Source organism: Pseudochaenichthys georgianus, chromosome 3 (genome assembly GCF_902827115.2).
Source record: "Pseudochaenichthys georgianus chromosome 3, fPseGeo1.2, whole genome shotgun sequence".
NCBI classification, from domain to species: Eukaryota; Metazoa; Chordata; class Actinopteri; order Perciformes; family Channichthyidae; genus Pseudochaenichthys; species Pseudochaenichthys georgianus.
In genome coordinates this window covers 8,010,569-8,035,993 of record NC_047505.1, presented here as the reverse complement: position 1 = coordinate 8,035,993, position 25,425 = coordinate 8,010,569, and the positions used below count along the sequence as shown (strand labels likewise).

The 25,425-nt window shown below is 43.9% G+C and overlaps 1 protein-coding gene across 3 annotated transcripts in view; it reads right to left on the bottom strand.

Annotated features, from left to right (window-relative positions):
* The window catches only part of znf536 (zinc finger protein 536), a 248,871-nt gene that overhangs the window by 221,124 nt on the left and 2,322 nt on the right, over window positions 1-25,425 (bottom strand). For all 3 annotated transcript variants that reach the window (XM_034079181.2, XM_034079189.2, XM_034079193.1), the window contains exon 2: window positions 2,030-2,101. The gene's annotated coding sequence lies outside the window, so the exon portion shown is untranslated. The remainder of the gene's footprint in view (window positions 1-2,029; window positions 2,102-25,425) is intronic.

Below are 25,425 nucleotides of genomic sequence, written 5' to 3'. Positions count from 1 at the left end.
TCCCTGGTCTGCTGTAGGCTCATAGTCTGGATTGCTGTTGTCTTCCAATTCTGAAACATCTTCCTCTATCTCCTCTTCATCTGGTTAAAAAAATGTGTCCATAGCCCCTCGTACAGAAAATCGCCTTATCGGTCGCCTGCTCATTGTGTCAATGAGTCAAATGTGAGCAAGGCACAAATATAACTGCTTGAGAGCCAGTAAGGGAGGCGCATTTAGCACGAGAAAGTGAGACGTGTGTGTTTCTCGAGAGGCACAGAGCTCGCACCTGTGAGAAGGTATGATACCTTGTTTTATACAGCGCGAGAAAGGGAGAAGTTCCCGTAACCTGTGTGTGTGTGTGTGTGTGTGCGTGCGTGCGTGCGTGTGTGTGCGTGTGTGCGTGTGTGTGTATAGATGTTTTCCATCTGCAGGATGAACATAATACACTCATACCCATTCATTTCCTATAGCGGTCAAATGTGACCGAAAACGTCAAGGGTGTTTCACTGTTGAATAAATCACTCAAATTCAATGCAAGTGGTGATCATCAAGTGTATATGTTCAGAGGCCTAGTGTGGAGGATAACATAAGGTATTGAGGCAATTGGATGAAAAACACAATATTTATGATTAAAATAAAAGTCATTTGGTCACTTTTGACCCGAAACGCAAGAGAAGGGTTAATTGTAATACACGTTTCAAAATGATGCCGAAGTAACAACATATTGATACCGGTTAGTAAAAACCATGAATTAATGCTTTGACAAGTCGGCAGGCGAAAAACCTTTTAAAATGCGTGATTTCTGAATGGAGATCGGATCGATCAGGATAAACCAACCTGTAGCTGCTCCGTCCAAACTCACAACAACGGCATACAGACATAAATAAAGCAGCGACTGTATTCACCATGACACAGACAGTCTGTGGTTTGTTCATGTTTAAGTGTTGTCCAGTAGGAGCTGTGAGCTCTGTGTGCTAACAGCCAACGGCTGATGTTTCGGGACATGTTGCACTGTCGGGTGCTGACCAATCACGAGGCGTCATTTCTTGACTGGCAGCAAAAACAGCCAATCACAGCAGTGCTTCTCTGGCTGGCTCTGTCCAATCACAGACAAGAAGTGTTCCCCCTAAAGGAATACCCTTTCCGTATAAGTTGAAACACTGTGGCGTTTTGTGAAACGCTGTGGCGTTTTCTGAAATGTTGTTTTCACTTGCACTTCAGGGCCACCATATATACATTAGGTTTGTCACTATACCAGAAATGTTGTAGTCGCTACGAATACCACAAAGATTCATTATAACCAATTTGATATCATTGCATAAAAAACAAAACAACAACGGGATGCGCCCTTGGACTAGTACGTGTATTGCATCCGTTCAGATTTAAACGAATCACAGTCCATTCAGTGACTTCGCAAAGCAATAGATATGCCATGCCCTGAGTGGCACCTACGTCACATGTGGTACTGTAGAAAAGCGTCTTGTTTTTAGAATGTTGGATTAAACTTGTTAGCGAAGCGTTGGTTGTAGAGACATGCCTACTCCACTTTCAAAGTACAGTTTATGACATTCAGTTGAAGTGTCAGTGGACGGCTGAGGGGAATGGTAAATGAGCGTCTACCATTCAGACGGTCAGTGGTCTGATCCCTAACCTAAGTGTGCTTGGTCAAGATACTTTAGCCCAAATTGCTCTTGTCGGTCTACGATATGAGGTTAGGGTTAGTGTATGCAAGTCGCTTGTTGCTAGGGTTGCCCATTCATTTGATCTGGCCTAAAAGATGGGTGATTATTGAGAAAGCTTACTCTCTTTAATGACTTTAAAGTGTTCCAGGGTGAGCCACTGACCCACCAACAGATCTTGTAATGGGAAGGGAACAGGTTCCGAATGTCTAAGTAATGCAACTGAGAAGCATAGCACTGCTAAACAAGTGCACGCTCAATTGACTTTCCCCCGGCTAAACAAAGGTTTAAATGAAAACAAAAGTGTGTGTAAGCGTGACAGACACCTTTAATATCCTCCCCTTTCCCGTGATCAATTGGTGTGATCGTACCTGTGTGACTGCCGCTGCTCCAATGAACGCCGGATGCACCGACAGCTCCACAGAAGGTGGCACGACAAGAGCCTGTAAACAAAGCACACACACCAGGAAATTCACAGTCAGCCACATTTGAAGCTTGACAAGTTTGCAACACTGGCGACAGAAGAGAAATACCCAATAACCCCCCCCCCCCCCCCCATCTTTATTTTTCCTCAGGACTTCCTGTGAGGATGTGATGTCATGTGCACATCCAACTGTGATTGCTCTTTCTTAGTATTATAACTGGCAATTTGACACTTTAATATCCAGTTTAAGACAGGGAGAATGACGTAGTTAGAAGTCCAAGGTTTATCATGTGTTAGTCTGAAACAATCTTTGTTCATAGAAAACAGAACAGTGAGAGGAGCCTTTGCAGAACAGCAAAGGATGTTATCTGATCCAGCTTTGAAGCCCCGCCGCTTAAAGCCAGAACAAATAATCAAGCCGACTCAAAGTATGCAAAGTAAAAAGACTGCTGCTCCCTTTTAAAGTGGCACGTAACTCTGTGAGTGGCATTTAGGCCGAGGCCTCACTGAGAGATTTTGAGAAACCGACTGCAACTAGCTTCAATTAGAAGATTAATGAAATTGAACAGGATATCTTTTCTACACTTCACACAAATGTGTGACATTTGCCTGAAGTTTGCTCTGATGCTAATCGTGGAGATTTTGGTGTTGTCTGTTTACCTAAACATGTGTGTGCTAAACCGTCAATGCTGTGTTGCTTGTTCCTAAAGTTCACCTGTCAGTCACAGATTGAGCGATACAGCCCTTTATTCCCATGAGTTTCTGTAACCCTAACCCTAGTTGCTGTGACTCATTAGGGCTGCACGTTATTATCTAAAATATTCAATGGCAAAGATGTACGAGTCCAACAAATCCTCATGGCTATTCTGGATGTGGAGAGGCAGCCAGGCGTGGAGAAACTGGCTCAGTCCTAAAACAGGGGGAGATGGGGGGGAGCACAGATGTGGAGGGTCTGCAGGAGGGCCACCCAGATCTACCCACCACTACTGTTTCAATGAAGCATCGAGAGTGAAAAAAGTCCCATTCGGGGAACACAAACACACTCGCACACAAAGCCACGACATTGCCTTAAGTCACAATCTAAATTGGCTCCCAAGGGCACACTGACTACCTTGTTCACCAAAGGCATTGTGTATGTTTTCTGAGTGCTTAGCATATGCTGCTGTAACCTGAGATCTCTCTCTTTCTCGCTCTCTCTCCCTTGAACGCACACACACATGTACACAAACACACACACACACAAGATGTTGCTAGAAGTTGCTCCGTTTTCTCCCTTTACGCATTTCCCATCAGGCCCTTCATTAAATTCAAAATAGTTCCCATCTACCTATCAAACCGTGTTGCACCAGCCGCCCACCAGACAAACAAACCTCGACAGAGCCACAGATATAAAGTGTCTTTTTTTATGGGGGGGGGGGGTGACAGGAGAAAGTCAAGTATTTCTATTTCTTCTCAGATCACACGCAATGAGGAATGTCACATCTGCTTCTCGTGCTGCCATATCACATTGTAATAAAGATGTATGAAAGGTAAACACACGGATTCTCACTGTCAAAAATAATAATGTATCCGCTTGATTTTCTGGACTTTGTCACTGGTTGTTATGCCGTGAAATCAGCGTTTTCTAAATGATACTTTATTGCCTGTTTCATGATCTAACGTCAATACGGAGTCACGGAAATAGCTCGCAAGCTGCGTTGAAAGGAAAATAAAGCAGGTGATTGTTCTTCCAGAGGAAAAGCGAAAAATCTACTGACACTTGATCGAGTCTGCTACACGTCTGATTTGATATGAAGGCACACTTGCGAGTAATGAAAATAGCTAACATTTTAAGACAGTCTAACCTTTCCTGTGTTTACCTTATTAAACAGTGTGTACCTTAACTGCTAGTGCAACACACATAAGGGGGAAACAATGTGTATAAAGGCGGCAGTGTTTAAGCAGGCGAACAGTAAAGTAATAGGCAAGAGCAGTGAAGTGTTGATTCTGCAAAAGATGCGGGGGAAAAATTGCACCTTATTGCACGCACACGCGCGCACACACACACACACACACACACACACACACACACACACACACATCCCTATATGCATGCACACACACATCCCTTTACCCTCCTCAATATACTCCCACAACACGGCCGGCTGCTTGGCAGCCGAAGTTAACATTTTCAGAGAAAATATTCCTTGCCTCCAATAGTCCGATGTAATTCATTTTCCATCTCTGTTCATTAATCATTGTTAAAATTAGTGATCCATTTCTTCCACTCTGCCATCTGCACTCAGCTTCCTAACAAACATGACACCTCGGCGCATAATAAAAGCTGACAGCTACGAGGAGGCCTTTCCAAATAGCTTTCTGCATATGTGCACCTCCACGACTTGACGCCGTTGTCAGACAAACGTAGATTATTTAGACCGCAGGATGGAGAGAGTACACACACATGTGCACACACACACATAAGTGACATATATGTACATTAGGCAAGTGTATGTCCTGAGACGACAGGCCGGAGAATCACACAGAAATCATCTCAGAAGTCACATGCACACACTTTGACGCACACACACAAAACAACAGATGTGCCTAATCTTGAATGGAATGTGCTCAAATCCTGATAAGGAAAATCTCCCTCATACTTCTCAGCAAAGTGGCAAAGTGTGGAACATAAGGTAAAGGCAGGCATACCAAATATGAGCTAACCCAAGCGAGCGAAAGAGAAACCTTTACAAGTTGTTAAGTGTCCTGTTCACTAAACCTGCACGCGTTCTGCTTTAACCTCAGATGGAGCAGCGTTCCACTTTTCCACTTGCATCTCCAGCAGCTCTGTGTATGTGTTGTTGTCCTGTACATCAGCTCCACCCGTATGTTAACCCTAAGGCTGACTCAGTGCAAGACAGTGAGATACACAGAGACACAGGGCCAGCCGAGGCCTCCGATGGAGAGCTATACGCTCCACAGATGTCCCTGCACACTCCCAAGATTCCTATTTAGGTGCTTAAAAAGAAGGAGGCTTAGTACACTGGAATTGTAGTCTATTTATTGCATACAGAGTCAGTTTAATGAAGCATAAAGCAAGGGTGCACCCTAATGGTTATGAATTCAGCTGCGTTTCTTGGATGAAACGTGATATTAAACAGGCCGTTATTATACACTGTTATAACTAGGAGAAGTGAGCACTGACATGTGTGTGTCTGATCCCAGGGCGAGGAGAGGAGGGTTACTTTCAAATGGTATTCCGTTAAGAGCGGAAAGTACACGTGTTGATTGACATTCTTAGGATAAGTCACAAAGAGATATCATATGAGAAACAAGTTTAATATTTCCAATTAGACATGATTAGTTATGATCACAAGCCTTCTTTATTCCATACTATATATATATTTTCATATTACTGAAGTACTATTCAAATCATGAAAACATATTTAAAAAATCACCTAGAATAGATTTGAATGCCACTTCAAATGGCCACTATCTCCCTCTCTCACACACACACACACACACACACACACACACACACACACACGCACACACACACACACACACACACACACACACACACGCAGAGCTCCCTCACAGTACCTTCCCCTTGTCTCTTGTTAACACCCCCCAAACTGTCTTTTCGCACATCCACACACATATGCACGATATCACAAATACGCACACACGTCGTCCACATGTACACACACTTAAGCCTCGGCGACCCTATGCTGCTGTAGTCCTCTGATTCCTTTCTGTAGACACACACACGCACACACACACCATCAGGATCCCTCCCTGGCGAGGTGTGTGTGTGTCTCTGCCCGAGGCACAGCACATTAATCTATATAATGCCCTCAAAGAGAAGGCTTTTTCACACCGCTAACTGCCAAGGACTACGAGGGGCAGCGGCTGAGCCATGATTCAGCTGTTAGCCCAACTGGCGTCCCTGCGCACACACACGCACACACACACACACACACACACACACACACACACACACACACACACACACACACACACACACACACACACACGCACACAATATGTTAGCAACATAGACCCTTCGCTGGCAAGAAAGACAACGCGACACCTTTGTGTGCTCGCAGACTCACAATCAACACTAGAGCTGGGTATCTAACCTCCATTTTTAAAGATGTGTCACAAAGTATTAATGTCTGACATGGATGATTGCTCAGTTTCTCTCTTCTTCCTTATTATTTGTTCACATTTCTAAATTGTAGACGAAGTGCAGTTGTATGTGTTACGACAATTGAACAATTTGGAAAACACTTTTTTGTGGAGGAAAATCATGTTGCTATCTCCTAATATACTTATAATAAGCATGTTTGTGTATCACTCATGTATCAAAACCGAGTTTATACAGAGAGGTTTATTGACCCTAAATACTTTTTTGGCAAGACAACAAGTATTGAAAAAGTATAAAAAACTTAAATATAGTCTTTACGTTTCAACATTATTTACTAATCAGATATTTTTGATTGATTATATTAAAGCAAAGTTGTTGTTTGGTTGCGTGTGTATGAACAATTTAACAATTGAGAAGGAAACTACTTTGGTGATATAAATCATGCTTTTATTTTGAAAAGCTATGTTTCCTTCCCGCAATGTAAGTCGTCATTAAAAGCATTGTCGGCATTGATGCTTCCTGTATCAGTTAAAGGCCCATGTGTGTGGTCACGTCTATGAAGCTGCGCACCTGCTGCACAAGTCAAGAGAAGGTCCAGGTTTGACCAGTGGAGAGCACACAAGCTGTTTTCTACGGTGCCTCGGAGCAGACACCACAGAAGAAGACACTTTACTGATGTTACCTTGCAGGACTTCTGGGCTTCACCGGCCTCATATTTCACACTGCAACCTCTTGCCCGTGTGCAAAGTTTGCCCAGTGCAGATTTAAAATGCATCTGTTGCTTCGGAGGGCCACGAAACAGACAGCCCAGAGCGGTGATTGGAGGGCCAGTGCTCAGAGGCAGACGGCGAGCAGAAGAGCAGCTAAATCATCTTGACATTCACCGAGAAGTAGCCACACAGAAAGCTACTGCTGCCGCCAGTCCTCCCATCGACTAATTTGGTTCTACTTAACCCCTAAACACCCCGCGCGTGAACACAGACACACAGGAGTGGATGCAGAGGCAAATACAGGCTGAGTGAGCACGCGCCCCAGGGTGACACGTTTCATTCCAGGTTCTCGGCACATCTGAATTACAGCGGGCTGATGAGGGGGAGAGGGCCGGCCCCTCCGGACTGATTAGCATCATTTAAGAAAGCCTTCCCTTGTGTCTGCCCGCTTCAGTGACCTCTCTATCACTCGGCCCGGGCGACCCACCTCCCTGCCTACAATATGGGTGGCACCCCCCACAGCACAGGTCAACAAGTACTCAGCTCTTGTACACTGAAAAAACTGAAACATTGACTTTAATTAAATGTATGATGTACAACGTATTAGGTTAGTTGAAAGCAATAATATTAAGTTGAACCTAATGTTATTTTAACTTAATATTATTGCTTTCAACTAACCGTATACAGTAATGCGAAATCTGTTGACGTACCACATTTAATTAAAGTCAACATTTCAGTTGTTTCAGTGTACTTGAGTAAAAGTAGAAGTACCAGAGTGTAGGAATACTCTGTAACAAGTAAAGTCCTGCATTCAAAATGTTACTCAAATAAAAGTACTGAAGTATTGGCATGAGAATATACTTAAAGTAGCGACAGTAAAAGTAGTCGTTGTGCAGATTGGTCCATTTCAGAATAATATATATTTTATAATGATTGATCATGAAAGTGTTCTCAAAGCTGGTGAAGGTGCAGCTAGTTTGAAAGACTTTGTATACTGCAGGGTAGCTGGTGATACTCAAGTAAAGTACCTCAAATGTGTACTTAAGTACAGTACTTGAGTAGATCCACTTAATTACTTTTCACCTCTGTCAACATGGAGCACACTCATCTAACACAGGAGGAGGACTCGGTGCCTCTGGGGCTCCTTTTTATTCCTGCAAGAATTGTTAGCTTTAGCTTTTCTAAAAGTGTGGACACAAGTATAGCGCACGTATACGTCAGGCGCCATATGATGCAGTTTTTTTTCGCCGCGTGTAGAGTAAATAAGACTGAGTCTGTTTTATTTGCACATATTTCCCCCCTTCTAAATTATATAAGCCTTGCACATGGCTTAAAATTTTGTAAAGCTTTTCTCAAAATCCTACTTATGGTTGCCATTCTGTGCCAAAAAGTTCATCTGGCCTGTAAATTTAAGCATGGATTACAAATATTCAAATCATGAGCTTACTGTTCAAATAAACATTTCCAACAGGGAGGGGAAAAGTTGCAAGGCATACACTTTCAGCATAATTCCTCCTCTGGCACCTCCCCTCCCCTCGCTCCTAATAAAACAACCACAAAAACAAAAAAAAGGCAGGGAAGAGAAAGGGGTTGGTGAGGGGGGGGCGAGGGGGGAACAGACAAAAACAAAAGACAGAGTTAAAAGTTTCTTCCGTTACCGTGCGGCTGGATAAACAGCGTTGATGAAATATGTCATTAATATAATTGTAACCACCTACGCAATTACAGTGAGCCGGGTGGCCCCGTACACCCTGCTGTAGGACAATAGGGCACCTTATTACAGTTTCAAAAGGGGGAGGGAGGGAGAGGGCGGTGAATAAAGGGGGAGGCTTAAGCTGGTCAGCTGCTCACCACATGGTAGAAATAATAAGGACTGAAGTCACAATCATTTCAGCTTTAGCTTCGCTGATCACCGGACAATACAAATACCTGACAAACCGCTGGGCATGCTGGGAATTCTAAGCCATATCATGTCTGATATTCATATGCACGCAATTAGTGAGACCAATCTGCAGTGATTGAGGAGGAATCTGTCACAATAGCAATGCCACTGTTCAGATGCTCGATTCCATATAGGAGTCCTGGTGATTGGAAGTGTGCATCAACAGTTAATGCCCTGGTGGAATACAAGTGACCCCTGTTAATGGTAGACTATCATACATTATATTACTGAATTATTACTGCATGCGCATTCATGTTTAAGTAGCATTTTAGTGTTGTGGTCGGTCAATCACTTTATATCCTGGTTGGTGGTTTAATCTGCAACACTGCATTCTGTTGTACAAGTGGAACACGTGTTCTAATGCAACATCCCTATTACATCACTCGCCTGTTAGAACAAGGGGGGGGGGGGGTTACACAAAGTTTTCAGCTTTGGTTTTACAATGTATTTTACCCTTTTGAACTGTTCGTATTAAAAGTAAAGGAGAAATCGCTCAACCAATGAAAGTCAACCGTTTGCTTTATTGGAGAGAATGACTTTTTGGAGATGAATCACTTTGATATGTCAATCACCACATATCTCTCAGACAGTAGATGCGTAACATGTCTTTTCTAATACTTGACTTTTAGTCAAAAGGTGAAATGCTAATATTCATGTACCGATAGCTGAACTCCGTGCTTCACTTGCTATACTTAGTTGCGCTCCACCACTGGTTACGTCTGACATGACTTCATCCGAATCATTGAGACATCTATTTGAATATGGTATGGACCTCCTGCTTCCCACTAGCCTGCGCGCACCATCTGCAGCCACCACCAGGCTCAGATAAAAGCAGTCCTGGCACCATGCATGCGTACACAGCCACAATGTATGGATGAGGACAAATGTAGCGTCGGTGGAGACAAACACGTTGTCACCTAAAGATAGGTCCAAATGTGGGTTAAGGTGCAGGCTGCTCCCCCTGACAGCCGGTGTTATCCCAGGGATTAAAATAGCCTCTTCTCCGCTACCCGCCCCTGCCCAGCATTAAAGTCTTCCACATTTGCAAAATTGCAAACAGATGCAACTCAAGTACCTGCAAATAATCTGCCAAGACCAATTTCAAAAGGGAGATTTCAGAATATGTGGGAGTCATTAGAGGGAGTATTATTTCAGCGATGAGCGCAAGAGGGCCAGCCGCGGATCACCCAACCAGATGGGTTCTGCTGCCTTTTATACGGGAAGAAAGAAGCCGACGTGTTCTTCATCTCCCCCGTTCCCCTCAAATGAAGATATATAACTTGTATGAAACAATTACGGCGGAATATTGGAAGTTTCAGAAGCAACCGAAGAATGTCAAATATCCTTTCGAGTTTCTCAAAACAATCTTTTCATCTTCTTTCCCAGTGAGGATGCTTTGGGATGGTGGGTTTAGGGGGGGGGGGGATTCCCGATGTAAACGAGGAGACAGAAGCAGAGATCTGAGGCTCGTATTGTTTTGAATCGAATGTTAAATATGAAAAAGAATTAAAAGGTAGACGCCTTAAAAGGGGGGCCTGTGGCGTATGTAAATGAAATATGTTTCAGAGCCATCATTTGCAACCGCTGCTGTTGTTCAGACGCTTATCTGAAGTTTTCCCGCTCGCTTCAGCGGCGCTTTAAAGCCAACGCACAACAAAGCGCTCACCAATTAAAGACGATTTTAACACCAAGAACTGCGGCAAACTTCATTAGACTCTCCATCTACCCGCTGACAAAAAGCCTATCAGAAGCCATCTTCTTAAGCGCCGGGTAATGAATAATGTATAATCAAAACACACATTTTTCTTTATTTCTCACACTAGCCATTCACAACATGCGCCAACCCTTATAACAAATGAAATGTTTATATCAAATGGAATTTGATTAGGTGACTGGTTATTATTGCTCGTAGGGAAGCAGCATAACAATCTGAGGCACTTTAAAAAATGATCAAAATCGCCAAGCCCTTGAAACAATACACATTCAATCAAATTCTTCATAATTGTAACAGTAGGAAGCATTTTAGGCATTCCACCCACAACAAACAGGCTTTGTTCTCCTGTTATGAGAGGCAGCGAGGGGACACAATCAAGTGCGTGAGAAAGCCAGGATTTCAAGCAATTCCTCCCCTCTTTCTCTCTTTCTATAGCCCCCCCCCCCCCTCCCATCCCCTTTTTATTTTTTCAGGGTCGCCCATATTATTTGCTTCCTTTCTCATTGTCGCTGGCAAAAAGAGAATTTGGTAATTGAGTGGTACAGAACATGTGCCCTCCCTGCTCGCAGATGACAGATGGATTATAAAAACTTCAAAGGCGAGCATTTGGAGCACCAGGGGAGAGATGCTAGGTATTTGAACTATCATTCTTTACCCAGGAGACAATGACTGCCTGACATGGTGCATACATCAAGGAATAGTGCAACGGCACAGACATAATCCAACACACTCACACACCCTTCCTTTCACTTATTTCCATCGCTCCTTCTCCCCTCCCCGTGCTATATATTTAACATCCTGTTCTGAGCGAGTTTGCACGCCGCCAAGCTCGGGGACATTAACAAGTAGGGGGTAACACTGAGGAAGAGGAAGGGGAAGTTATCGTGTCTTCTTGACTTGTCACCTTCGTGGGCTTTTTCCCTCGAAGTTCAAACTGTCCCCAGCTCGGTAAGATAATTGACTTTGTGTTTTATTGAACCCTCCTGTCATGTTGGGGTCAAATGGGACCGATTTAGTAGTTTCATCAATCCTAGATACTGTGTTTCCAATCTGATTGCCTCAAGGCCTCATGAAATCCTCCGCAGTCGGCATGTGAACATATAAACCTGCTGAGAAACCACTTACCACGTGGTGTAGTCAACTTTGTTACACTTATGATGTTCCCGGTAAAACATGACCGGCATAGGAAATGAATGGACAACCCTACATGTCGTAATAAAGGAATTGTGATTGTGATTGAGATGCTCATCCACCAGACACACACCCACACATCAACAACATGTTCATTTAAGAATACATGTTCAGTGTGTGTGTGTTGTCTATCCACTGCAGATATTCATGTAACCCAGTAGTCTGAGATAGTGTGTACAGCTTTAAAGGGTGTTAAACCAAATGTGTTAATGTAAGAGCAGTTAAAACAGTACAATCTGACCGGGAACACCGAAGTTAGGGCGGAGAACGGAACACGGCAGGGGGGTTAAAGTACAGCCAGATTAACAGGCCTTGAGGAAAACTATAAGCACTACTGTAATGTAAGTGAAGAAGAGAATGGTGGGCGGCGACGCCTGTAATCATCTTATAAGCATGATTTATGAAAAAGGCCATCTGCTTTGCCTTACTTAAGCACGGAGGCAACCTTTAATAATATAGGGACATGAGGAGGGGGGGGGGCAGCGGGGGGTGAGTAAAAAGGGGTGGGGGATTTGAAACCATGACACACACACACTCCCACAATGATCTCGACAAGCCGATGAACCGAATTCTTCTTCTTCTACTTCCTGTCTCTGCTCCTCTCCAGCATTCAGACATTAGTTCGGATGGCAGCGAATCACCGCTGACCTTTTCCTGTGACCCCCGTTTAACCCCGGCCCCTCCCCTTGACCCTGAAGGAATTAGCAGCCTCACTGTAACACACACACACACACACCCGAACACACAACTTCTCGTCAGACATGAGAACAAGTATATACCCCTCCTCACACGGGGAGTGTGCTACTTCAGATGTAATGACTCAGAAGGCTGCTTAGAGTCCATTTGAAGTCAATATGTTACCTATAGATTCTTACATGATTAGTTCGGTGTATCAAATGGACACAATTGACAGAAATTCCAATCACAAGTTTCCAAAGTCCATTTGGACAGATTACATCCGCTGCTGCTCGTCCAAACACCACAATAAAAAAGAAAATAAATACATTTTAGAAACACGAACTGAAATGACTATTTGTATAAAAAATTACTTAAACAATTATATTTTAAGGCAGATGCATTTTCTGACAGTGAACAAATCAACGAATCGACTATTTGTTTCAGTTTAGGAATATTCAATGAGTCAAACGAATGTCTTCCAAGTTCCATATCCACATACATATAGAAAAGCAATACATATCCACATTGAGGAAAGTAAACCCAGCACCTGGGTGATATTTTAAATGGATTAATCCCTTAAATATTGATCCTCATAATTGCCAATCAATCAAACCAGCGTTCGATGAAACCATGGTTCCGAAGGCCTCTTGAATTCTACCCTAAAATGCCAATGCAACCCATGGAAAGCATGAACACACTGAACCTAACTCAGTGATATCATAACACATTTCACACATGAAGAACAAGAGCGTCTCAGACCTCTGATTGGCCTTCATGCCCCAGCAGATGACCTTTGACCTCGCTGTGACCTGGAAACGGCTCCCAGCGCGATCTTAAGGAGCGGCGGCGGCAGCGTTGGGAGGATATATGCAGGGTATCATAATGAGGCCATGCAGCATATGCTATTGTGCTACACATCTCCACATGTGCATATAGACGGTCACCCGCCCCCCCCATGTGGTCACCTTTTCAGTGTCCATCAGGATTGTCGGCCTAATCCTCGTCGGATCATCTCATCAATGCCTAGGCTGTTTATGTGTAATGGATCCCATCTAACTCCCTTTCTCTCCCACCCCTCTGTGCTCCCCTTTGCCCCCTCCCCTGGTCCCCCTCCTCCCTCGACACTTTTGCTGCTCCTACAGCATATATACCAACTTTGGTATAACGTTGTTGTTATACCATCTTATTCTCTGTTTTACAGCTGATCTTGAGTAAAAAGGCAGCAGATGTATCTCTGTGTTTAATGTTATGTGTGGCGACAGTTCTCTGGAAGAACACACTGTATCCATCCCTCGCGGTACCCTGCAGTGACTGTACTGTACGTTCTGCCATACTTTAGATATTTAGGAATGACTGAAAAATGCTGCCGTCTTTCTAAAAGTGATTCTTAAAGAAATTGTGATCTAAAAGTGTTTTTAAAAGTTTGATAAGTCAACACATGAAGGTCAATGGATGTAAGTATGATTTGTAAATAAATATGCTAAATAATACTTTATCTTAAATGTTTATCATTAGTTATATATGAAGTAAAATCCTACTTTTCAAAATAAATGATAGAGTACTGGTCCGCAGCATTCCTGAAAAACCTGTCAAGGAACTGAATAATAATTTGTCTTTCCACCCTTCCCATCCTTCCTCACTATCTTCCTCTTCCTCCTGGAAGCCTCGCAGCATGTGTAAGCAGAAGCGCACGTGCTCCCTTCGCCCTCATTACGAGCTAACTACGCTCTTTGATTAAAAGCGTGTACGGAGAGAGAGAGAGAGAGAGAGAGAGAGAGAGAGAGAGAGAGAGAGAGAGAGAGAGAGAGAGAGAGAGAGAGAGAGAGAGAGAGAGAGAGAGAGAGAGAGAGAGAGAGAGAGAGAGAGAGAGAGAGAGAGAGAGAGAGAGAGAGAGAGGAACAGGCCGAACCTCCATAATTAAGATCACTTCACAGATTACCTCCGGCAACAGCCGCCCGCAGCCACAGAAATTGGATGAAAAAGGGGTGTTGAGGAGGAGACTGACCTCCGCTGGGCTCCACACCAACACGAGCCTCGGCTGGAGCAAATACCCCTCGCAGCAGTTACTGTCAAACACACACACACACACACGCACACAAACGCGCGACAGGTACACACTGTAGAGTCAAAGAGACGGGGAACTGAGGAGAAGCTCAGTCCTCCGAGACAGAGGATTCAGCACTCGTGGGCTCGCATTTTTTTCAGGCCAGATATCAAAATACCATGACATCACTTTGTTAGAAATAGTGGTGGGGACTCCCCATCACTATTTCTAACAAAGTGATGGGGACACTTTTTTAAGATTTAAAAATGTGCCCCCGGCAAACAATACACACGAAGTGTTGTGAGCACACGCTCACAACACTTTGTTGGACCACTCGCGCAGTGCTACGCTGCTGCAAAGCGGAAGCAACAAATGACAATTCTCTATTTGATTATTACTAATATGAAAAGGTCCAAACTGCACCAGTTGGGTTCCCAGAAATACACCCAAACGTGTGCAATTCTTTGTGCACGCTATTTTCAGAACATGTTGAACATGATCCTAATGCAAAGTGGTGGGGACAATATTGGCCATTTCCAAAAGTGGTGTAAATGAAACAAACAGACACACTCTGGAAGACCCTCACCCCCTGAGCTAAGTCTGAACAACTCCAATGACACCTCCTTTACATTATTTTATAAGTATGACATGATTGCCAAGATAGCTATCAGTTACATTTTATCTTGATGTTCAACTAGTACTTTTGCATTGGCGTATTTGTGAACTATCTAAATGATATGTAATGATATATAATGTAAATACTTTATGTTTATTGTCTGGGCCCCTTTTCTCTAGCTTCCTTTAGCTTATTGGGGTGTCCCATTTCACATGCCTTATGATGTCATTGTATTTCAACTTGTGAATAAATCAAATGAATTAATTCATATTTGCTGGCTTATTTTCTTGTCGACCCGTCACACAATTGTAAACGCTAAATGGGACCAACATAAACTCCTATTTCAAAAGACCACAAACAGGTCTTATATTCATATGTGAAAGCTTGTTCTTTTGACCAAAAATCTGATGCGTATGAACACGCACAGAAATATAGGATTCCTTCACCCACAGGTTTCCACCCTGACCATCCGTCAAACCAACACTTATATTCAGTGTCTACTCTTATTTCCTGCCTTCGCTCCGTCAGTTTCCACATCCTCACCCTCAGCGTTCACCTCGTCCTCCTCGGTCCACCTCTCTCCCACCGGGCAAACCAACCCTGATCTCCAGCGAGTGGGCGGGAGGCCATTTACTCTAATCACAGGGATCCTGCAAGAGCGCCTCAAAGCCCTCGGGGGCTGATCGGCAATCAGAGAGACGGAGACTACGAGGGAGATGAAATAAACTCCACCTCAACTTCAGATTTGTGGAGCAAACCTCTCCCGAGCCCTAATCGGAAGCAGCTCTTCCATGAGATTGTCCTGTTGGTGGGGGGGCGTGGGGAGGAAGGGAATGTAAGGACTTCCTGTGACAGAGTAAGTTCTGCTCGAAGACTCAATGGCAGGTTGAAGTGTGGAGGTGATGAGTCAGCAGATGAAGTGGGCAAAAGCTATTTTAGCTACTGTGCTTTGGTGCCAAATGGGAGAGTTGTTATATTCCCAGGGTTCTATGTTCCCAAGGAGACTTTTATAGGAGCTTATCTTTACCCTTTTTCCCCAAGTTGGTCAAGATATTATAACCAACGATATATATATGTTGCACTGACTATAACCTCGAGAACCCTAAAACGTTGGACGTATATATATAGTATATAGTATGTTGTAGTATATCCTTTTGTACAGCGATTGACAGGAAGTGGTTTGTAGAGCTGATAATAGACTCCAAGATCTTTCCGAATCACTCAAATGTAAATCCAAGACTTTGCACTTTGCACTCGGCTCTTAACACAATTTTAACCTTAACGTTTAAACAAGACTAAGTGTCAACGGTCTCGTTGGGGAGTCTGTGAGGGTCTACTACACTTTGAGCTCAACGCTAACATTGGCATGCTAACTTGCATTAGCGGGCACACATGTGCTATTCAAACCGTAACCCAATGATCTGCCGCTGATAGGACTGCACATTTTCAAGGTATTTGTTCAGAAACCAAAGAATATGACAAATACAAAATTGTACCTGCTGATGGTACTAGATGAAACTGTTGTAATACTTTGCGTTGAGGGGAGTTTGTGCCAAATGTAATGGTAACCACTCCAAGGTCATTTACTCTGGACCAACGTTGCCATGCCTACAGCCAAACATGCAAATTATTGAATTTGTTAGAGGTGTCCTAACAACCTTTTTACAGATGTCTTTTTTATGGTGGTTGTTTGTTGGCAAAATGCTTCTCGATCTGTGAGATATTATTTGACTTTGATTAAGATCTCACCGAATGCTTACATGCTTATAGTGTTATGATTTAAAGAAACGTGCATACTTAAGATACGAACATACAATCTAAGTTGTATCAAACTAGAACGAAACTGTATTACCATTATACGCGCGGACAGTTTAAATTGATAAATAAATACAGTATTCTCTGTTGTTTTTTACTATTCTTACTTTAATGAGGTCCATAGAGTAACAGAAGGTTAGCAATAGCGACTGTTCAAATGACCCCCACTTTTCGGGACACACATTGTGAATGGGTGAGCAGACTGCGAGTGTGAACTCACTTACACCCTTCGAGCTTTCAACCACACCATGGATGCAATGGACCCCCCCTCCCAGATACACACACACACACACACACACACACACACACACACACACACACACACACACACACACACACACACACACACACACACACACACACACACACACACACACACACACACACACACACACACACACACACACACACACAACACACACACACACCAGCTATGCTGTGCAGATCTGACAGTCCTGTTTACCAAAGCAGCCGACAGACAAGCTGAACTAGGGCCCGGGCCACAGCACTTCCACTTAACTCTCTCCCCATTACCACGATTGGTGTGAACGACAACAAAAGAGATGAAATCCTGAGGCGAAGAAAACAACTGCAGCTCACGATCAAGAATAATAATAATAACAAAAAAGACACGGATCAAAACAAAAAGAGGAAAACGGGGAGGGGGTGGAGAAAAAATGATGCGGTGGGCCTTTTGAAAAAAAAAGAACAGAAAAGATGATTTGAGTAAATTGCGGGAGATCTGTTAAAGGCTTCTTTTTCAGCAGGTATCTTATGACTTAAAAGAGGTATTAAAGCGGAGAGTCAGGCGCCGGGGGAATTCTCCCACGACGGAGAGCTCTCTTTTTAAATGTAACCCCGGTAATAACGCAGATAAATAATAGACAAATAGTATTTAGCTCCCACCTTGAACAACAATTTTTAAAGTAGTTCATGAAAGACTGACAGCTCTTGGCAAGCAAAAGCACTTACACAAAGACACATGTGAGCATGTGTGTGTGTGGGCGCATTAAATACGACACCAGGTGGGATCCACTGATTGTTTGAGAGTGTGTGCACGTGCGTGTGCGTGGAGTTAAAAACAAGAAGCAATGAAGAGAAGGAAAGATCAAATATGTTGTATGTATAAGTGTGCATTACTCATTAGTGGTTTCCTCAGGAACTGATGGTTAAATAACATGAATAGAATCACCCCCCCCCCCCCCCGCCCAGTCCTATGTTTATTTACAGTACCTAAACGTGTCTAATATCCTCTTTAACAGAGGTCTTTTGCTGTCATATGCTAATGATTTTCCGGAAAATAAAAAGCCAAAAAAATACCAGTTTTGGAATATCATGTCCTCAAATAAGCGCTAGAATAAACATGTATATTTAACTTTTTAAAAAGCACAGTAACAAGCCTCACTTTGCGTCTCGTGGAAGCTACGCCTCGGAGATGTGGTCGCGCCTGCGCCAGGCGCTTACAGAAGGCTGTGTGTGTAAACGCCTGGAATGCTCATTTGCCTTTTGGGTTTACTTATTTACTTTTGCATAAATGGAGAACAGTAATGTGGTATTAAGGGGGCTTCTCAGGGGGAAGGTTGTGTGTGTTTTTAAAAAGGCAGCCCTTTTTTAAATGCTCCCTCAGTTTGCTGTATTAAGGAAGGCAGATGATTAATGCAGCAGAGATCTCATTTCTCTTGATTAAAAAAAAAAAGAATTAGAAAAATAATGCCAGACATGAGATGAGCTCAACCTCTACACCCCCCACGACACACACACACACACACACACACACACACACACACACACACACACACACACACACACACACACACACACACACACACACACACACACACACACACACACACACACACACACACACACACACACACACACACACACACACACACACACACACACACACACACACACACACACACACACACACACACTCCCTCGCTCAAAGTCATCAGATACAAAATGAGCATCCAGGCTAAAATGAGCAACGAATAATCACCAAATTCCCAATAGCCAAATATAAAATGTGAAATGACTGCCTTGATCAACTGCAGCCCAGTAATCTTGAGCGCCAGCCACAGCTGTACCACCACTACTGTCACTTGAAATAAAAACCTAAACCTTTCAGGGCTTTCGATTGAGTCTTTAATTCAGCCTGATGTGACATTAAAACCCTTTGGTTGACTTCCACTGGCTGTGACAAATGTACCAGCGCTTAATAGAGGTGTGCAGACAGGCCGGCATTTCAGTGACTTTTATCAAACCGAATTTATCAACGCAGGCTCCCAGGATCTGTGGCAGCAGCTTGTTGAGAAGGAAGCCTACAGATAGCGTTAAGTACATCATCCCTCCTCTCTGTCTCTCTGTCTCGCTGCTTCTCCCCTTCTGCTCACTGCGTTTCTCTCTAAGTGTTTTCCCCGTTCCGTCCTGTCATCACTCTGCCTACTGTGTATTCGTCTCTTTTCTCCCTGGATCTACCGCTCCGTGTACCGGGTACTTTGTAGGCTAATAGGGATGTTTTCTCACTGCCAATTGGCCTTTTTAAATATGACCAATTAGGAGCTAAAAACCCCCTACAGTAGGCTGAGGTCTAGGAGTATTTTTCAAACAGAACATAGTGGGACAGTACGACTCTTAACTGAGACAGAAGCTATAGAAATGGTTTTGCACGGGTCAACAGTCAGGCCAGAGAAACGACAGGATTGTAGGATTTTGTTATAAAAGGTCAACATATGGGAAACTGATGCATCGGCCTCACCAGCTTGTGTCTGTATCTTGCCGTATTCAGTACGATTGTAAGAACCAGTAGTACTGCTAATTGGATTTAAATGTGACTGACCGAACTGACTTGGAAACAGTTGTCCGGAAGCAAAAGAACTGATCTGACCGCCAGAGGGTCAGGAGAGAAGAAGAAGAAGAAATGTTGCAAATGTGATCTGTTTTTTTTGTCAGTTGATCCAAGAAAAGTTATCTTTCTTATATCTAATTGTATCCAGTTAAAGGACACGTGTTGTGGTTCACTTAAAAAAGAGGCTATTAAGATGTTACGGTTTTTACGAAGCAAATGTTTACAGTGCTACAACTATACCACATGTAGTCAACCGATTTCACATAACTATACATGGTTAGTTGAAATCAATAATATTAAATGTAACCTAAACCTTTTTATTGAATCTTAATATTATTCCTTTCAACTAAATGTGAAATGTGTTAATAATACATTTAATTAAAGCCAACGTTTCAGGTCTTTCTGTTTAATAGTCATTTTTTGCCACAAGTCCAGATAAATGAGAAGTGAGGAAAGAAAAAGAGATGATCAGATACATGCGAGATAGGAGTGAGGATGGAGAGATGACAGGGACTGTGGCGGAGAGACAGAAGAGAAAAGAGTGAACCGCTGGAGAGAGGAGTGCGATAAGGAGGCTTCTGAAGGGTCCTCTCAGTGCAGCCCTTGCTCAGTTCAGCGCCGTCAGAGCCTCTGAGGTACTTGAACCCTGCCTGCCTTTCCTCCACCTCTCTGTAGAGCGGCTGCCCCGCAGCCACCTGTAAACCGCTTTGACACATGATCCACTCCCACGGATGTGGAGTGGAAACACACACACACACTCTCACACACACTCAGAAAACCACCGCTTGCAGGCAAAGCGCGTAAACGCTTTAACGCACCATCAACGTCCGCTTGTTTTTTTAACATTAGTGGCAGATTAACAACTGGCTGTCCCACGTTTGAAGGTAGGGGATCTCACGGCACCTCATAGTCTCAACATGTTGATTACAAAATAAGCTCCCCCCCCTCTCTCTCTCACTGTCACTTATAAGCAATAGATTCCTCAGACAAGACAAATAGCCTGCTATTATCCATTGCCCTCACGTTGGCGTGAAAGTGGCACTCGGAGGATTTTAACCTTCACCTCCTGAAGGCCGAGGGAAACAGGACATGCTGGAATTTAATTAAGCAATTAGACGGACGCCTCGCCGAAAACAAGAGGCGGACAAAGAGAACGGAAACTTTTAGTCCAACATGCAAAACATTTGAGAATCAGACGGATTCAGAGTTCCTCATTCGCATGTTAAGAGTCAGTACACTCCAAGCAGCACATCCCCCCCTGACAAAACATTGGATTCTAAAAAAACGACAGCTCCTGATTAGACATTGTCAAAATATTTGTGACTGAGCATTCCAGCAGGCGAGCGCGGAATCGGCTCCTCTACAAAAGAGCCATCTTCCCTGAGTAACAAGTAGGTGCAATGAGTGTCGACAGACGAGGAGCTGAAATCCCCCCAGGGCAAGAGAATATCCCGCTATTGTAGTCTTAACCCGCGAGACCTGGCGGGGAATGTACAGCTTTCACAGTCACTTCTCATCCTATTTGTAGCACTGCCGCTGATGTGCGAGCGCCTGGGCCAGAGCAGGTCACTTTTTCTTTTTTTAAAACAAATCGTCTTTTATATCTACTTTTCACACCTCTTTTAAAACTCTGTTAGGAAACGAGTCCGGCAGATATGTGAGGGGGGCATTCGTCTGAATCGTGTTATGTTCTCCCCACAACCTCACGCCAAACCACTTTTTTCATCTCTCTTTTTGTATTTTTTTGTTCCACGAGGCAAGTTTCATTAAAGATCCAATTATGCAAATCAGGTGCTGGAGAGGCAGTTGAATATGCAGTATAATGGTGTACAGTAATCGTTCAACACAATATACGGCATCCGGGGCCAGATTTACGAGCGCAACAGAACTGCAACGCCTCCGTCCTTTGGTGAAAACCTCTTGATCATAATTAAAGGTGCAGGAGTTCTCTCCAGCATCCTCACGCCCTCCCCTTTTCTCCCTTTTCTCCCTCTTTTTTCCTTTCCCTCCATCTTGCATGCTCATTAGCGGAGGTCCGGGAAGTTTACAGAGGTCACATCCGAGAGGTGGAGCGGCTAAAGAGCAGACATGACATGTGCGATTGCGGTCGGAGATTCTATGGTAGTGGGTAATAGACATAACCCGCCACACACACACACACACACACACATACACATAACCTTCCATCTCATCAACACTGGAGGTATTTACCACTGTCTTAGCTGAGAGCGCCGGAATGCTAAGCAGTAACAATTCTCTGCTTCAGAACCTTTGATTGATGTGTGCTTGCCTGTTTGTGTTAAGCTGTTGTCTACGGAAACGGCAAAGCGCCCGCCGTTCGACACATCAAAAGGGGAACGGTCCCGACATGGCATGACGCATCCTTCAATCCAAAATACTAACAAACTGGAATGGAGAAAAAAAAGTTAAAGCCACACTGCCTTAATGCCACAGGGAGCTCAGCAGGGGCAAACAAAGGAGCAATGTCACGGGTTGTGAGGATAAGGTGTTTTACTTTTGTTCAGGAAACATTCCTTGTTGGTGTTATACTGATTACACGTGCAGAAAGAGAGAGAGAACAACGGCTTTATCAGAGCATCAGCTGGACTTTCTCATGGATGTAAAGCACACACACAGTAAGCAGGTTTGTATGCACAGATTATATAAAGTTGCAAATGCAAACTTCCACCGGTCCGTTCGGGTGTTTTTACTGTCTCCTTGATAATGATATATTTTACGAAGAGTTATGTCAATTGTTGGTGGACATGCAAACTGTCTTTTCAATATATACTCCTGTTTTAACAGGAAACAAATGATTAAGGTTTAGGGAAACGACTTAAATCTAGATTCCAGTTAAAAAGATTACTACGGGAGAAGTGAAGCAAGGTGACAAATACGTCAACGTCTTTGTAACATTACTACCGAAGTAACGTAACAGGCAAATCAAAGCTGGTTTAACACGGGACACCAACGTCCGACGTCTGGGTGAAAATCCAACATGTTCAGACCCTATCCTCGTGGATAAGATTCAAATTCCTTTTGTGAGATAAATACGAATCTTGTGAGATTCTGAAGGAGTCAGATTTTGAGAGAATACATCCTCCTTGTACCCACTGCCGTGCCCACCTCTCCATCTGAGAGACCACTTCGATCTCACTTATACCATCCACATTTCACCCCCCCCCCCCGGCTGCCCAGACAGGCAGACGCTCCTTGTGATGGCACCCCGGCAGGAGAGGACTGAGTCGAGCTTGTCTGTCAGCGCCTCATCTGCCCCACACTATTTATTCTTAGATCAGACTGACGTCCGTGATTACCCCTCCAACTCATCCTCCACCCCACTGCTCCTCCATCCCTACAACCCCACAAGCCCTTATCAAACCCTCAGGAGGAAGAATGTACCGGAGGAAATATGCTCTCCAACCACAACATGAGACATTAACATAGCACACACAAAGCTGTACCGAAACTCTCATTTAAACAATGATTCTGGATCATGGAGTTTTCCATATTTCTCATTGCTTTTGATATTATTCGTGGACAGTGAGTTTTGCTTGTTCCCACAAAAGCAACCTTCAACCGCAAAGTTGATTACATTTTTTTTGAAAACGACAGATCCTTAAATAATGAGCAAAGGTCAGTGGCACTGACTTTCGTGATTCATCATCAACGGGTTAATCATAATTGGTGTTCCTGATAAAACCTGTGGGCTGGTGGAGACAAAATATGTCACGTTTCAAACTATTGTCAGAAATCTGAAATCTGCGGCTTCTGTCTGATGTGTGTAATCTGGTGTGTGGTGTGTTGTGGTCAGGAGGACACTCTCAACCTGGCTTTGCATCCCATTTGACTCAATGCTCTGGCTTGTGAGGGTGCGCACTCATCGCATTAGCCTCGCATGGGAACTGCAGAGCACCGACATCGTTGCCTGTCTGGACTTGAACTCTGCAGATCAAGGTCAAGGAGCTACAAGGCTCGAACCCAGTCTAACGCCTCAGTGTTACACCCCGACCCCCCCCCCCCTGCTCCCTGCGGGACACTCACACACATGCTTAGACACACTGCAATACATGTACTGCCTGTTGGAAGAGAGAGCGGATCAGAACCAGAGTGGGAATGAAAAAGGATCCACAGCTTTCACTCGGTAGGTAACGGAGTGAGAGAGAGAAAGGGTAGGTGGTGGTGGGGGGGGGGGGGTGCTTTCACAATGACTGCACATATCAATTAATGGCTGGCTGATGAGCAGAGCTGGCCTGATCTGGCCTGCCCACCACCGCCCTGATCCCAGCGGACCGGGAGCCCTGGCCCTGCTGCCTGTACAGCTGGAGCCCTCGCTTCCATAATTACATGAGGAGGGGATGAACTGCCCTCAGTGAGAACGCCTGCATGCACTGTGTTGCACATGCACACATCACCCACCATGGCACAGGATAACTTAAACGTGTACGATACGATATTGTCAGATCAAGTCTGAAATTCTTCTTTCATTACAGCAGCTCCGTTTGCAACATCGAACAGGGACAGATATCAAGACAGGATACAATGAAACAGACGTTTAACAATGACTGAAAAACAACTTGTTTAAGACCCTCTCACGTATGACTTGGGATTTAACTCTGTATTTAATTTTAGGATTGATCGGTGCACAAACCGGTCAATCCGTATCTAACGTTATTCAATCGTGGTACCGTAGTACAATTCCCATGTTCAGTACGTGGTTGGGGTCAGACGCAATGTTGTTGGCCAGCTTCTCTCTGTTGTTATAGCAGGCTGACTCCGACTGATTATACACACACATTTCCCCCACTGCTCGATTATGTAATTTATGCAACCACTTCACTTTGTGTTTCCGAGATGCTCGCATCGGTTAATTTTTTTTCGTCTCCTTTTAAAAGAAAATAAATTCTAATTGCGTCAACACGGGGAATAATTCACCGGGCGTCCGGCTGACATCGCAGGCGGCTCCAGACAAGTGGGTCTGCTCCACGGTGAGCTGACTGACTGACAGCCCGGTGAGAAAGAGGACTGATTTGATGCCATCCTTTGCCGTGGCATGCTCTCCATCTCCATCTCTCTCCCCCCTTGTCTCCCTCATCACTCCCTCCACCCTGGTTTTCAGCTGTATCGCCGCAGTCAGTCACGGCCCGCGGCCCCCTTTAGCAACACTGACATAGGTGGGAAAGCAACTAAGACACGATGAAGCATTAACACCGCCACACACCGTTTCTCCGGGAACACATTTAGAGCTCTGTCGATCAGAAAGTTGCAGCTGGAGAAAATGTCAAAATCCTGCATGGCTTCTTTTTTTTTCTTCATAAATCTCACAAAATAAAAAAACAGCCCATCCATAAACATTGTGAATTCATCTATCTGCCCTGCCATGAAGTGAGGATAAATAATACATGCATATTTTATAAGAATAATTATTTTTAATGACAACAATGCTGACAATTAATTGGATAATTCAACAGTGGGAAGTATGTGGTGTTAAAATGTAACCTGACAAATGGGGGAAATAATAATGAATATTAATTAAATTGCAAACCACTGAGGCCTTGACACCTAATTCTCGACACAAATTCAGACAAAAAAAGGCCGGTCTGCAAAGCAAGGCCTTTCCTTAAAAACACACACTCTTCCCCAATTGTTTTCA